Source organism: Triticum aestivum, chromosome 3A (genome assembly GCF_018294505.1).
Source record: "Triticum aestivum cultivar Chinese Spring chromosome 3A, IWGSC CS RefSeq v2.1, whole genome shotgun sequence".
Classification (NCBI taxonomy): Eukaryota; Viridiplantae; Streptophyta; class Magnoliopsida; order Poales; family Poaceae; genus Triticum; species Triticum aestivum.
The window spans coordinates 661,908,073-661,921,614 of record NC_057800.1 but is presented as its reverse complement, the minus strand read 5'-3'; positions in this window follow the sequence as shown (position 1 = coordinate 661,921,614).

The window sequence follows — 13,542 nt, the reverse complement described above, 5'->3', positions numbered from 1 at the left end:
ACCGTCTTCATCCGCTCCATCATCACTTTAGCCTAACGGATTGTAACACCCCGGATGTAACTTTCCCAATTTGTACTCCAACTCTAGCTGTTTCCGACGTTAAGTTATATTTATTTCTCGGGTTCGGGTCTTTGTCTCCGTGTGTTGTTTTCTTTGTCATGCATCTCATATCATGTCATCATGTGCATTGCATTTGCATACGTGTTCATCTCATGCATTCGGAGCATTTTCCCCGTTGTCCGTTTTGCATTCCGGCGCTTCGTTCTCCTCCGGTGGCCACTTCTAGCTTTCTTTCGTGTGAGGGGATTAAACATTTCCGTATTGGACCGAGACTTGCCAAGCGGCCTTGGTTTACTACCGGTAGACCGCCTGTCAAGTTTCGTATCATTTGGACTTCGTTTGATACTCCAACGGTTAACCGAGGGACCGAAAAGGCCTCGTGTGTGTTGCAGTCCAACACCCCTCCAATTTGGCCCAAAACCCACCAAACTCTGCTCCATGTCCTAGAGCGTTCGATCACGATCGCGTGGCCAAAAACTGCACCTCATTTGGACTCTCCTAGCTCCACTTATGCCTATAAATACACCCCCCTCCATTTCGGATCTCTCCCTCTCCGAAACCCTAGCAAAAAAAATCTCCGCGCCGCGCCGGACATGTCTGTGCCGGCCAGACAAAAATCCCCGCCGCCGCCCCGCAAATCCCGCGCCGCCACGTGGCGCTCCCGCCGCCAGCCGCCGCCGAGGCCCGGGAGGCCCAAGCCTGGCCCCCGCGAGCCCGTAGCCGTCGCGCGCCCCCGCGCCTTCGTCTCCAGCCGCCGCCGCCCGAAGCTCCACCTCCGGCGACCGGCGCCGCCGCGGGCCGCCTCTCCGGCTCCGACGCCGCCGCCCGAGCCGGAGCTCGCCGCCTCGGCCGCCAACGGATCCGGCCGCCCCCTCACCGGCCTCTCCCCGCTGCTCTGGTTTCTTCCTCAACTCCGCCGACCAACCTCGAAGAACGCGCCCGATGAACAGTGCAGCCCCGATCTGGATCTAGATCTGAGCATCTCGGTTGACTTTCTCCTCCCGAAACCCTAATTTTATGCAAACTTTGACCGGTCGTATCTCCGCATCCGTAGCTCCGATTTGGGCATATAGCATATCAAAATGTTCGTCTCGACGAGTACATCATTTCATTCCACTACAACATTTTCATTTGAGTTCATCTTGATGCCCGAAATGCTGTTAGAAGGAGGCTTCGTGAGTTAATTGTCAGATCTGGTAGTTCATCTTAGACTTTTGTCATTTTTGTCATGATTATTGTGTGCATGCTATGCCTGTGAGTCCTTCATATGTTTTGTTAAGGATTTTGTTATCTTTCCAGAGGTGCAACCCATGCATTTTTAGGATGTGTGTGGTGACTTGTGCAAGCTTGCAAAGTGAGGCACCCGGTAAATCTGTTTTCAGGGACTTAGTAGTTTTCACTAAGTCTGGGATTATTTAGTTCATGATGCCATATGTTCTGCTTGTTTCCTAGTGATCCGTGCCTCTTTTGAGGATGATCAGTAAAGGAGTTTTGTTAATCTTGTTATGCTCTATCCATCCATGTCTTTACTTGCAATTATGGAGCATCCTAGCTTGAGTCAATCGAGCTCTACTTTTGCTTCGTTGTGAATCTGGGCAGATCGTCAACTCGTTTGCGATTTTGCCGATGTTATTGTAGTTGATCCGTGCATGCTATGCCATTGTTCTTGCCATGTCTAGCTTGTATTTTGTGCCTTCTTAATGGATGTATGCTTGCCTTGCCATGACTTGCACCGTAGTGAGTGCATCGAGCTCGTTTACATGCCTTCGTGAGTTATATTTCAGCATGTCTCAGTTTTCACTAAGTCTGAAAACTGATTGTGTTTTAGCTATGTTCGTGTGCCCGTTAGTATATTTTGTGAACCCTTTTGGCCCCAGGTCACTTTGGGTCTTTTGTTAAGCTTGTTGAGTAGCTCCATGCCATGTTCTTACTTGTCTTAATCAGGTCATGTATCATACAAGTGTTAATTTCACTAAGTCTGAAATCTGTTTTGCATTTGCGTTTTTGCCATGCTTGTTTGAACCTCATAATGGATGAATTGGCCGCAGCTCAGTGCTAGTCTTTTGTTAAGCATCTTGTGTGCATCCCTGCCATGTATTTGTGTTGTCATGTTTGGTGGCTGTAGCATGTTCATTTCATTGCATTTAGATGCCTACTTGCTGTAAATTGCAGACCGGTGTCATTCTTAAACGCTTGCCATTTCCAAACCGTAACTCCGATTCCGATGATCTTTATATCGTTTTCAAGCGATTTCATCTCATCTTTCCAGTGGCACCCTTGGAATTCCAAGTTGAGGCCAGGTTCATGCATTTCCTGTCATATCTTGCATTTTGCATCCCGCATCGCATCCCGCATAGCATATCATCATTTCATCATATTGCTTGGTCTTGCACGTGGTTGATTGTATCCTTGTTGCTTGTTTGTCTTGTTTGGGTAGAGCCGGGAGACGAGTTCACTAACGAGGAGCCCGTTGAGTTTGCTCTTGAGGATCCAGTCAACTCTGACAGCTTTGCAGGCAAGATGATCATACCCTCGAAATCACTACTATCTTTGCTATGCTAGTTTGCTTGCTATTTGCTATGCCAATGCTACGATCCCTACCATTTGCTTGTCAGCCTCCCAATTGCCATGTCAAACCTCTAACCCACCTTGTCCTAGCAAACCGTTGATTGGCTATGTTACCGCTTTGCTCAGCCCCTCTTATAGCGTTGCTAGTTGCAGGTGAAGATTGGAGGCCGTTCCTTGTTGGAACATTTATTTACTTGTTGGGATATCATTATATTGCTATGTTATCTTAATGCATCTATATACTTGGTAAAGGGTGGAAGGCTCGGCCTCTCGCCTAGTGTTTTGTTCCACTCTTGTCGCCCTAGTTTCCGTCATATCGGTGTTATGTTCCCGGATTTTGCGTTCCTTACGCGGTTGGGTTATAATGGGAACCCCTTGATATTTCGCCTTGATTAAAGCTTGTCCAGCAATGCCCAACCTTGGTTTTACCATTGCCACCTAGCCTTTTCTTTCCCTTGGGTTCTGCAGACTCAAGGGTCATCTTATTTTAACCCCCCCGGGCCAGTGCTCCTCTGAGTGTTGGTCCACCTGTCAGCTACCGGTGGCCACCAGGGGCAACTCTGGGCTGGCCTACCCGTACCTAGGACAATCTGAGTGTGCCCTGAGAAAGAGATATGTGCAGCTCCTATCGGGATTTGTCGGCACATTCGGGCGGTGTTGCTGGTCTTGTTTTAACCTGTCGAGGTGTCTTGAGTTACCGAGATACCGAGTCTGATCGGAACGTCTTGGGAGGAGGTCTATTCCTTCGTTGACCGTGAGAGCTTGTCATGGGCTAAGTTGGGACTCCCCTGCAGGGATTGAACTTTCGAAAGCCGTGCCCGCGGTTATGGGCAGATGGGAATTTGTTAATGTCCGGTTGTAGATAACTTGAACCTTAATTAATTAAAATGAATCAACTGAGTGTGTTACCGTGATGGCCTCTTCTCGGCGGAGTCCGGGAAGTGGACACGGTGTTGGAGTAATGTTTGCGCAGGTTGTTCTCTAGTTTCTCGCTCGTGCTTTGCCTCCTCTTCTCGCTCTCTTTTGCGAATAAGTTAGCCACCATACTTGCTAGTCGCTTGCTGCAGCTCCACTCATATTTTACCTTGCCTTACCTATAAGCTTAAATAGTCTTGATCGCGAGGGTGCGAGATTGCTGAGTCCCTGTGGCTCACAGATTACTATTACACCAGATGCAGGTCCAGGTGATTCCGCTCCAGGTGACGCGTATGAGCTCAAGTGGGAGTTCGACGAAGACTCTCAGTGATACTATGTTTCCTTTCCTGATGATCAGTAGTGGTGCCCAGTTGGGGGTGATTGGGACCGTGTCGCATGTTGGGTTCTCTTCTATTTTGGCGCCGTAGTCGGGCCATGAGTGTTTGGATGATGTAATGTTATTTATGTACTTGATTGACGTGGCGAGTGTAAGCCAACTATGTTTCTCCCCTTTTTATTCATATTACATGGGATGTTGTGAAGATTGCCTAACTTGCGACATATGCCTTCAATGCGATTATGTCTCTAAGTCGTGCCTCGACACGTGGGAGCTATAGTCGCATCGAGGGTGTTACAAGTTGGTAATCAGAGCCTTCCCCGACCTTAGGAGCCCCATTGCTTGATCGTTTTTAGCGGCCGAGTTGTGTCTAGAAAAATGTTTTGAGTCATTTAGGAATTATATATCGGAGAGTTTAGGAATTCTTTTTACTTCCCAGTCTCCTCATCGCTCTGGTAAGGCATCCTGACGTAGAGTTTTGACTCTTCTCTTCTCAAATTTCACTAAAAAATTTTAGGATCACGCGAGTATCTTGGAATCGTTCCGATGGCTTATGATGAGAACATTGTCTTGGTGCCTCCTGTCAGGGGTTTAGTGGAAGTGTCCCGGGGAGTTGAGCTCTGAGGTGTTGTCATCATAATTTTATCGTTGCAATTCTGGAATACTTGAGATATGTTCGCCGACATCGAAAATCTCTTTTATGCAGTTCGTTGGTGAGATAACCTCGACGCCACCCAGTACTGGGGCGGGAGTTCGGGAGTATCGCCATAACTTGTATAACGGATGCTTTTCGAAGGTTGAGGTAGATGGTTTCCGAAGTTTTCTTGGTTATGTGTTGAAGGATGGATACAGCTGGATGTAGGATTTGCTAGTTTGGGTGAGATATTATGCTTCCCCTGTATCCCCAACACCTGATTGCATAACCGGAAAGGTTCGGGAGTTTCATAGGTGGGAATTCTAGTAGCTCTAGTTCTTCTTCCACGGATATTGGTTTGAGATTGGGATTTCTTACCGATTATTCGTTCTTGATCCGTACCTTGTTGATTTATTTCTCTACCTTAATTCTACGTGGCTTCTCAATTTATGGATATGTGACCATTTCAAGAGGAATGCATTCGTTCATTTTGTTCGGATGTGAAGACTATATGTTGCAATTTTCATTCCGTTGGATTCAGCTTCAATATTTATCTGTCAATGTGCTAATGGTGGTCAACCTCTTCAGGATGGCTCCTCCAACGCGCACGACTCCGAATCCTGATCCGCCACCACCTCCACCTCCTCCAGAGGCATGGCAAGCTGTGATGGCCGCAACCAATGCAAACACACAGCTGATCATGCAAATTCTTCAAGAGCGCAATCAAGGCAGTCAAGGGAATCAAGGCAGCAATCAGAGTCACTTTGCTACACTCAACCAGTTCCTTGCTAACGGGCCAAAGACTTTCAGCAATTGTGTTGAGGCAACCGATGCTGACGATTGGCTTGTGGATCTGTGTAAGCATTTCGAGTGCAGTAACGTCAGGCCTGAGGACTTTGTCAAGTTCGCTTCCTTCCAACTCAAAGATCAAGCTGCAGAATGGTTCCAGCAGTACAAGGATTCCAGAGGTGGACGTGTTATCACTTGGGATGATTTCCGTCGAGATTTCCGAGCTCATCATATTCCGCAGAGCGTGGTTGAAAGCAAGCGTGAGGAATTCCGCAATCTGAAGCAAGGCTCTTTGTCTGTCTATGACTACAACAAGTTGTTCCAGAAGCTTGCCCGCTTTGCCAAGCAGGACGTGCCCTGATGAGAAGAGCATGATATATCAGTTCAGGGGTGGTCTCAGAGAAGATATTCAGCTCGCTCTTGTTCTCTTTGAGCCCTTGAGGTACGATGAGTTCTACAACATGGCACTGAAGCAAGAGGCTGCTCAGTTGAGGTGTGATGCTTCCAGGAAGCGAGTCAGAGATGTTACTCCTTCTTCCTCTACTCAAGTGGCCAAGCAGCAGAAGTTTTGGCTTCCTCCTCCTCCGTTCCGTCAGCCGTATCAGCAGAAGAGCAAAGGTGGCAGTGGTTCTTCCCACCCACCCAACCCTGGCTTTCAGAACAAGACTTCGTCTCAAGCTCCAAGATCGAGTGCTCCGTACCACCATCCGCTTTCAGAGGTAACGTGCAACAAGTGCCAACAGAAGGGTCACTATGCCAACAAGTGTTTCAACCAGAGGCGTCTTCCTCCTCCTCCTCCTGTGAGATCGGCAAGTACAACTGTGGTCAAGCATAACCCCAAGCATGCCAAGGTCAATTTGATGAATGCAGCTCAGGCAGAGGACTCGTCAGATGTGATCATGGGTAACCTTCCTGTTAATGATATTCCAGCTAAAGTTCTTTTTGACACTGGTGCATCGCATTGCTTCATCTCGAGACCGTTTATAAATAGGCATGAATTAGTTTCACAAGTTTTGCCTAGTCCTTTAGCAGTTGTCTCTCCCGGTAAGCGCATGCAGGCTAACTCCATCATTCTGGATATTTCTATCACTTTGGGTGACTACAAGTTCTTGGCTTCTCCTATGGTTCTCGGTGACTCGGATATTGATCTTATTCTCGGAATGGATTGGCTTTCTAAGCACAAGGCTCAGCTTGATTGTGCAACTAGGCAGATTCAATTGACTCATTCGTCTGAGGATGTAATTGTCTTTGCCGCTCGTGATGATACCATTCGTCTGTTTTCTCTCAATGAGAAGGGTGAATTGGATGCCATCTCGCAAATTCCAGTCGTTTGCGAATATCAAGACGTCTTTCCAGAAGAGCTCCCAGGAATGCCTCCGCACCGGCCAATTGAATTCGTTATTGAACTTGAGCCTGGCACGGAACCTGTGTGCAAACGTCCTTACAAGCTCGGACCTGAAGAGTTGAAGGAGCTGAAGAAGCAACTCGATGAGCAAGAAAGAATGGGTCTCATCCGGCCTAGTTCTTCTCCGTGGGGTTGTGGTGTTCTTTTTGTGAAGAAGAAGGATGGAACGGACCGACTTTGTGTTGATTACCGTCCAGTGAACAAGAAGACCATCAAGAACAAATACCCACTTCCCAACATCAATGAGCTGTTCGAACAACTCAAAGGTGCCCAAGTATTCTCCAAGCTTGATCTCCGTATGGGTTATCACCAGATTCGCATTCGTGAAGAAGATATTCCCAAGACAGCATTCAGAACAAGCTTTGGTTCATATGAATACACTGTCATGTCTTTTGGCCTCGCCAACGCTCCTCCGACGTTCTCTCGCATGATGAACTTCATCTTCAACGCCTACACCAATGACTTCGTTTTGGTCTATCTCGACGACATTCTGGTTTTCTCCAAGAACAAGGAAGATCATGCCAAGCACTTGCGTTTGGTTCTTGATAAGCTCAGAGAACATCAGTTCTACGCCAAGTTCTCCAAGTGTGAATTTTGGCTCGATGAGGTTCTTTATCTTGGTCATATCATCTCTGCCAAGGGCATTGCCGTGAATCCTGAGAAGGTGTCTGCAATTGTGAATTGGGAACCTCCTCAGAACGTGAAGCAACTCCGCAGTTTTCTCGGTCTCGCAAGCTATTGCCGAAGATTCGTTGAAAACTTTTCTAAGATCGCGAAGCCTCTCTCTAATCTTCTTCAGAAGCACGTCAAGTACGTTTGGTCTCCGGAGTGTGATATTGCTTTCAACACTTTGAAAGAGAAATTGATCACTGCTCCAGTTCTGACTCCGCCTGATGAATCCAAGCCGTACGAGGTCTTTTGTGATGCCTCTCTCCAAGGTCTTGGCGCAGTATTGATGCAAGAGAAGAAAGTTGTTGCTTATACATCTCGCCAGTTGAAGCCTAATGAGAAGAACTACCCCACTCATGATCTCGAGTTGGCGGCAGTTGTGCATGCTCTTTTGACTTGGAGACATCTTCTATTGGGAAGAAAAGTGGACATTTTCACTGATCACAAGAGTCTCAAGTACATCTTCACTCAGCCTAATCTCAACCTCAGGCAAACTCGATGGGTCGAAATGATTCAAGAGTATAATCCGAGTATTGAGTACACTCCAGGCAAGGCCAATGTGATTGCTGACGCTTTGAGCAGGAAAGGCTTACTGCAACAGTCTGATTCTTAAGCCTTATCAACCCGAGCTTTGTGAAGCTTTCCGCAAACTTAATCTGCAAGTTGTTCCTCAAGGTTTCCTCGCCAACCTTCAAGTCTCTCCTACCTTAGAAGACCAGATTCGCCAAGCCCAGCTTCTTGATGCTATGGTGAAAAAGGTGAAGATTGGGATTGCCAAGAGTCAGTCCAAGTACAAGTGCTACCGCCTTGATGACAAGGACACTCTCTTCTTCGAGGATCGTATTGTTGTACCCAAAGGTGACCTCCGTAAAGTGATCATGAACGAGGCTCACAATTCTCTCCTCTCCATCCACCCTGGGAGCACGAAGATGTATCAGGACCTTAAGCAAGCTTATTGGTGGACTCGAATGAAGCGCGAGATCGCTCAATTCGTGAATGAATGTGATGTCTGCAGAAGAGTGAAGGCAGAACACCAAAGGCCAGCAGGTCTCCTCCAACCTCTTGCCATTCCAGAATGGAAGTTTGACCACATTGAAATGGACTTCGTGACTGGGTTTCCAAAGTCCAAGCGTGGCAATGATGCTATATTCGTTGTCATCGACAAACTCACCAAAGTGGCTCACTTTCTGCCTATCAAAGAGTCGATCACTGCAGCTCAATTGGCGGAACTCTATACCTCTCGTATTGTCTCTCTGCACGGTATTCCTCAAGTGATCTCTTCAGACCGTGGCAGCATCTTTACCTCGAAGTTTTGGGATTCTTTTCAGAAGGCCATGGGCACTAACATCCGCTTCAGCACTGCTTTCCATCCTCAAACAAGCGGTCAAGTCGAGCGTGTCAACCAGATTCTTGAAGATATGCTCAGGGCTTGTGTGATCTCCTTCGGCATGAAGTGGGAGGATTGTCTTCCTTATGCTGAATTCTCATACAACAACAGTTTTCAAGCAAGTTCGGGCAAGGCCCCTTTTGAAATTCTGTATGGCAGGAAGTGTCGTACCCCTCTCAACTGGTCTGAAACCGGTGAACGTCAGCTTTTGGGTAATGACTTAATCACAGAAGCAGAAGAAATGTGCAAAGTCATTCGTGATAACCTCAAAGCAGCCCAATCCCGCCAGAAGAGCTACTATGATAGTAAGCACCGTGATTTGGCTTTCGAGATCGGAGATCATGTTTACCTCCGTGTCTCTCCTATGAAAGGTACTCGTCGCTTCGGTATCAAAGGGAAGCTTGCCCCTAGATACGTGGGACCTTTCAAGATTGTCAGCAAGAGAGGCGACCTCGCCTATCAACTCGAGCTTCCTTCAAACTTTGCAAATGTTCATGATGTGTTCCATGTCTCTCAGCTTCGAAAGTGCTTCAAGACTCCTGACCGCACCGTCAACTTCGAGGACATTGAGCTCCAAGAAGATCTCTCTTATCGTGAGCACCCAGTTGCTATTCTTGAAGAGACTGAACGCAAGACTCGCAACAAGTCAATCAAATTTCTCAAAGTCAAGTGGTCACACCATTCCGACCGTGAAGCTACCTGGGAACGCGAGGATCACCTCCGTTCTGAGTACCCGGAGTTCTTTCAGTCCTAGATCTTGGGACGAGATCTTTTTGTAGTGGTGGAGTGTTGTAACACCCCGGATGTAACTTTCCCAATTTGTACTCCAACTCTTGCCGTTTCCAGCGTTAAGTTATATTTATTTCTCGGGTTCGGGTCTTTGTCTCCGTGTGTTGTTTTCTTTGTCACGCATCTCATATCATGTCATCATGTGCATTGCATTTGCATACGTGTTCATCTCATGCATTCGAGCATTTTCCCCGTTGTCCGTTTTGCATTCCGGCGCTTCGTTCTCCTCCGGTGGCCACTTCTAGCTTTCTTTCATGTGTGGGGATTAAACATTTCCGGATTGGACCGAGACTTGCCAAGCGGCCTTGGTTTACTACCGGTAGACCGCCTGTCAAGTTTCGTATCATTTGGACTTCGTTTGATACTCCAACGGTTAACCGAGGGACCAAAAAGGCCTCGTGTGTGTTGCAGTCCAACACCCCTCCAATTTGGCCCAAAACCCACCAAACTCTGCTCCATGTCCTAGATCGTTCGATCACGATCGCGTGGCCGAAAACCGCACCTCATTTGGACTCTCCTAGCTCCACTTATGCCTATAAATACACCCCCCCTCCATTTCGGATCTCTCCCTCTCCGAAACCCTAGCAAAAAAATCTCCGTGCCGCGCCGGACACGTCCGTGCCGGCCGGACAAAAATCACCGCCGCCGCCCCGCAAATCCCGCGCCGCCACGTGGCGCTCCCGCCGTCAGCCGCCGCCGAGGCCCGGGAGGCCCAAGCCGGGCCCCCGCGAGCCCGTAGCCGTCGCGCGCCCCCGCGCCTTCGTCTCCAGCCGCCGCCGCCCGAAGCTCCACCTCCGGCGACCGGCGCCGCCGCGGGCCGCCTCTCCGGCTCCGACGCCGCCGCCCGAGCCGGAGCTCGCCGCCTCGGCCACCACCGGATCTGGCCGCCCCCTCACCGGCCTCTCCCCGCTGCTCCGGCCTCCTCCCTCGACTCCGGCGCCGGCCAACCTCGAAGAACGCACCCGATGAACAGTGCAGCCCCGATATGGATCTAGATCTGAGCATCTCGGTTGACTTTCTCCTCCCGAAACCCTAATTTTATGCAAACTTTGACCGGTTGTATCTCCGCATCCGTAGCTCCGATTTGGGCATATAGCATATCAAAATGTTTGCCTCGACGAGTACATCATTTCGTTTCATTGCATCATTTCCATTTTTGTTCATCTTAATGCCTGAAATGCTGTTAGAAGGAGGCTTCATGAGTTAATTGTCAGATCTGCTAGTTCATCTTAGACTTTTGTCATTTTTGCCATGATTATTGTGTGCATGCTATGCCTGTGAGTCCTTCATATGTTTTGTTAAGGATTTTGTCATCTATCCAGAGGTGCAACCCATGCATTTTTAGGATGTGTGTGGTGACTTGTGCAAGCTTGCAAAGCGAGGCACCCGGTGATCTGTTTTCAGGGACTTAGTAGTTTTCACCAAGTCTGGGATTATTTAGTTCATGATGCCATATGTTCTTGCTGTTTCCTAGTGATCCGTGCCTCTTTTGAGGATGATCAGTAAAGGAGTTTGTTAATCTTGTTATGCTCTATCCATCCATGTCTTTACTTGAAATTATGGAGCACCCTAGATTGAGTCAATCAACCTCTACTTTTGCTTCATGGTGAATCTGGGCAGATCGTCAACTCGTTTGCAATTTTGCCGATGTTATTGTAGTTGATCCGTGCATGCTATGCCATTGTTCTTGCCATGTCTAGCTTGTATTTTGTGTATTCTTTTGGGGTGTTTACTTGTCTTGGCATGACTTGCATCGTGGTGAGTGCATCGAGCTCGTAAACATGCCTTCGTGAGTTATGTTTCAGCATGTCTCAGTTTTCACTAAGTCTGAAAACTGATTGTGTTTTAGCTATGTTGTGTGCCCGTTAGTATATTTTGTGAACCCTTTTGGCCCCAGGTCACTTTGGGTATTTTGTTAAGCTTGTTGAGTAGCTCCATGCCATGTTCTTCCTTGTCATAATCAGGTCATGTATCATGTTGTTTTGCTGCTCTGAAGAGGGCTTCACGATGTGAAATTTCAGACAAGTGTTAATTTCACTAAGTCTGAGATCTGTTTTGCATTTGCGTTTTTGCCATGCTTGTTTGAACCTCATAATGGATGAATTGGCCGTGGCTCAATGCTAGTCTTTTGTTAAGCATCTTGTGTGCATCCCTGCCGTGTATTTTGTTGTCATGTTTGGTGGCTGTAGCATGTTCATTTCATTGCATTTAGATGCCTACTTGCTGTAAATTGCAGACTGGTGTCATTCTTAAAATGCTTGCCATTTCCAAACCGTAACTCCGTTTCCAATGATCTTTATATCGTTTTCAAGCGGTTTCATCCCCTCTTTCCAGTGGCACCCTTGGAATTCCAAGTTGAGGCCAGGTTCATGCATTTCCTGTCATATCTTGCATTTTGCAACCTGCATCGCATCCCGCATAGCATATCATCATTTCATCATATTGCTTGGTCTTGCACGTGGTTGATTGTATCCTTGTTGCTTGTTTGTCTTGTTTGGGTAGAGTCGGGAGACGAGTTCACTAACGAGGAGCCCATTGAGTTTGCTCTTGAGGATCCAGTCAACTCTGACAACTGTGCATGCAAGATGATCATACCCTCGAAATCGCTACTATCTTTGCTATGCTAGTTTGCTCGCTCTTTGCTATGCCAATGCTACGATGCCTACCATTTGCTTGTCAGCCTCCCAATTGCCATTTCAAAACTCTAACCCACCTTGTCCTAGCAAACCGTTGATTGGCTATGTTACCGCTTTGCTCAGCCCCTCTTATAGCGTTGCTAGTTGCAGGTGAAGATTGGAGGCCGTTCCTTGTTGGAACATTTATTTACTTGTTGGAATATCATTATATTGCTATGTTAACTTAATGCATCTATATACTTGGTAAAGGGTGGAAGGCTCGGCCTCTCTCCTAGTGTTTTGTTCCACTCTTGCCGCCCTAGTTTCCGTCATATCGGTGTTATGTTCCCGGATTTTGCGTTCCTTACGCGGTTGGGTTATAATGGGAACTCCTTGATATTTCGCCTTGATTAAAGCTTTTCCAGCAATGCCCAACCTTGGTTTTAACATTTGCCACCTAGCCTTTTCTTTCCCTTGGGTTCTGCAGACTCAAGGGTCATCTTATTTTAACCCCCCCGGGCCAGTGCTCCTCTGAGTGTTGGTCCACCTGTCATCTACCGGTGGCCACCAGGGGCAACTCTGGGCTGGCCTACCCGTACCTAGGACAATCTGAGTGTGCCCTGAGAAAGAGATATGTGCAGCTCCTATTGGGATTTGTCGGCACATTCGGGCGGTGTTGCTGGTCTTGTTTTAACCTGTCGAGGTGTCTTGAGTTACCAAGATACCGAGTCTGATCGGAACGTCTTGGGAGGAGGTCTATTCCTTCGTTGACCGTGAGAGCTTGTCATGGGCTAAGTTGGGACTCCCTTGCAGGGATTGAACTTTCGAAAGCCGTGCCCGCGGTTATGGGCAGATGGGAATTTGTTAATGTCCGGTTGTAGATAACTTGAACCTTAATTTAATTAAAATGAATCAACTGAGTGTGTTACCGTGATGGCCTCTTCTCGGCGGAGTCCGGGAAGTGGACACGGTGTTGGAGTAATGTTTGCGCAGGTTGTTCTCTAGTTTCTCGCTCGTGCTTTGCCTCCTGTTCTCGCTCTCCTTTGCGAATAAGTTAGCCACCATACTTGCTAGTCGCTTGCTGCAGCTCCACTCATATTTTACGCTGCCTTACCTATAAGCTTAAATAGTCTTGATCACGAGGGTGCGAGATTGCTGAGTCCCTGTGGCTCACAGATTACTATTACACCAGATGCAGGGCCTGATGATTCCGCTCCAGGAGACGCGTGTGAGCTCAAGTGGGAGTTCGACGAAGACTCTCAACGATACTATGTTTCCTTTCCCGATGATCAGTAGTGGTGCCCAGTTGGGGGTGATTGGGACCGTGTCGCATGTTGGGTTCTCTTTTATTTTGGCGCCGTAGTCGGGCCATGA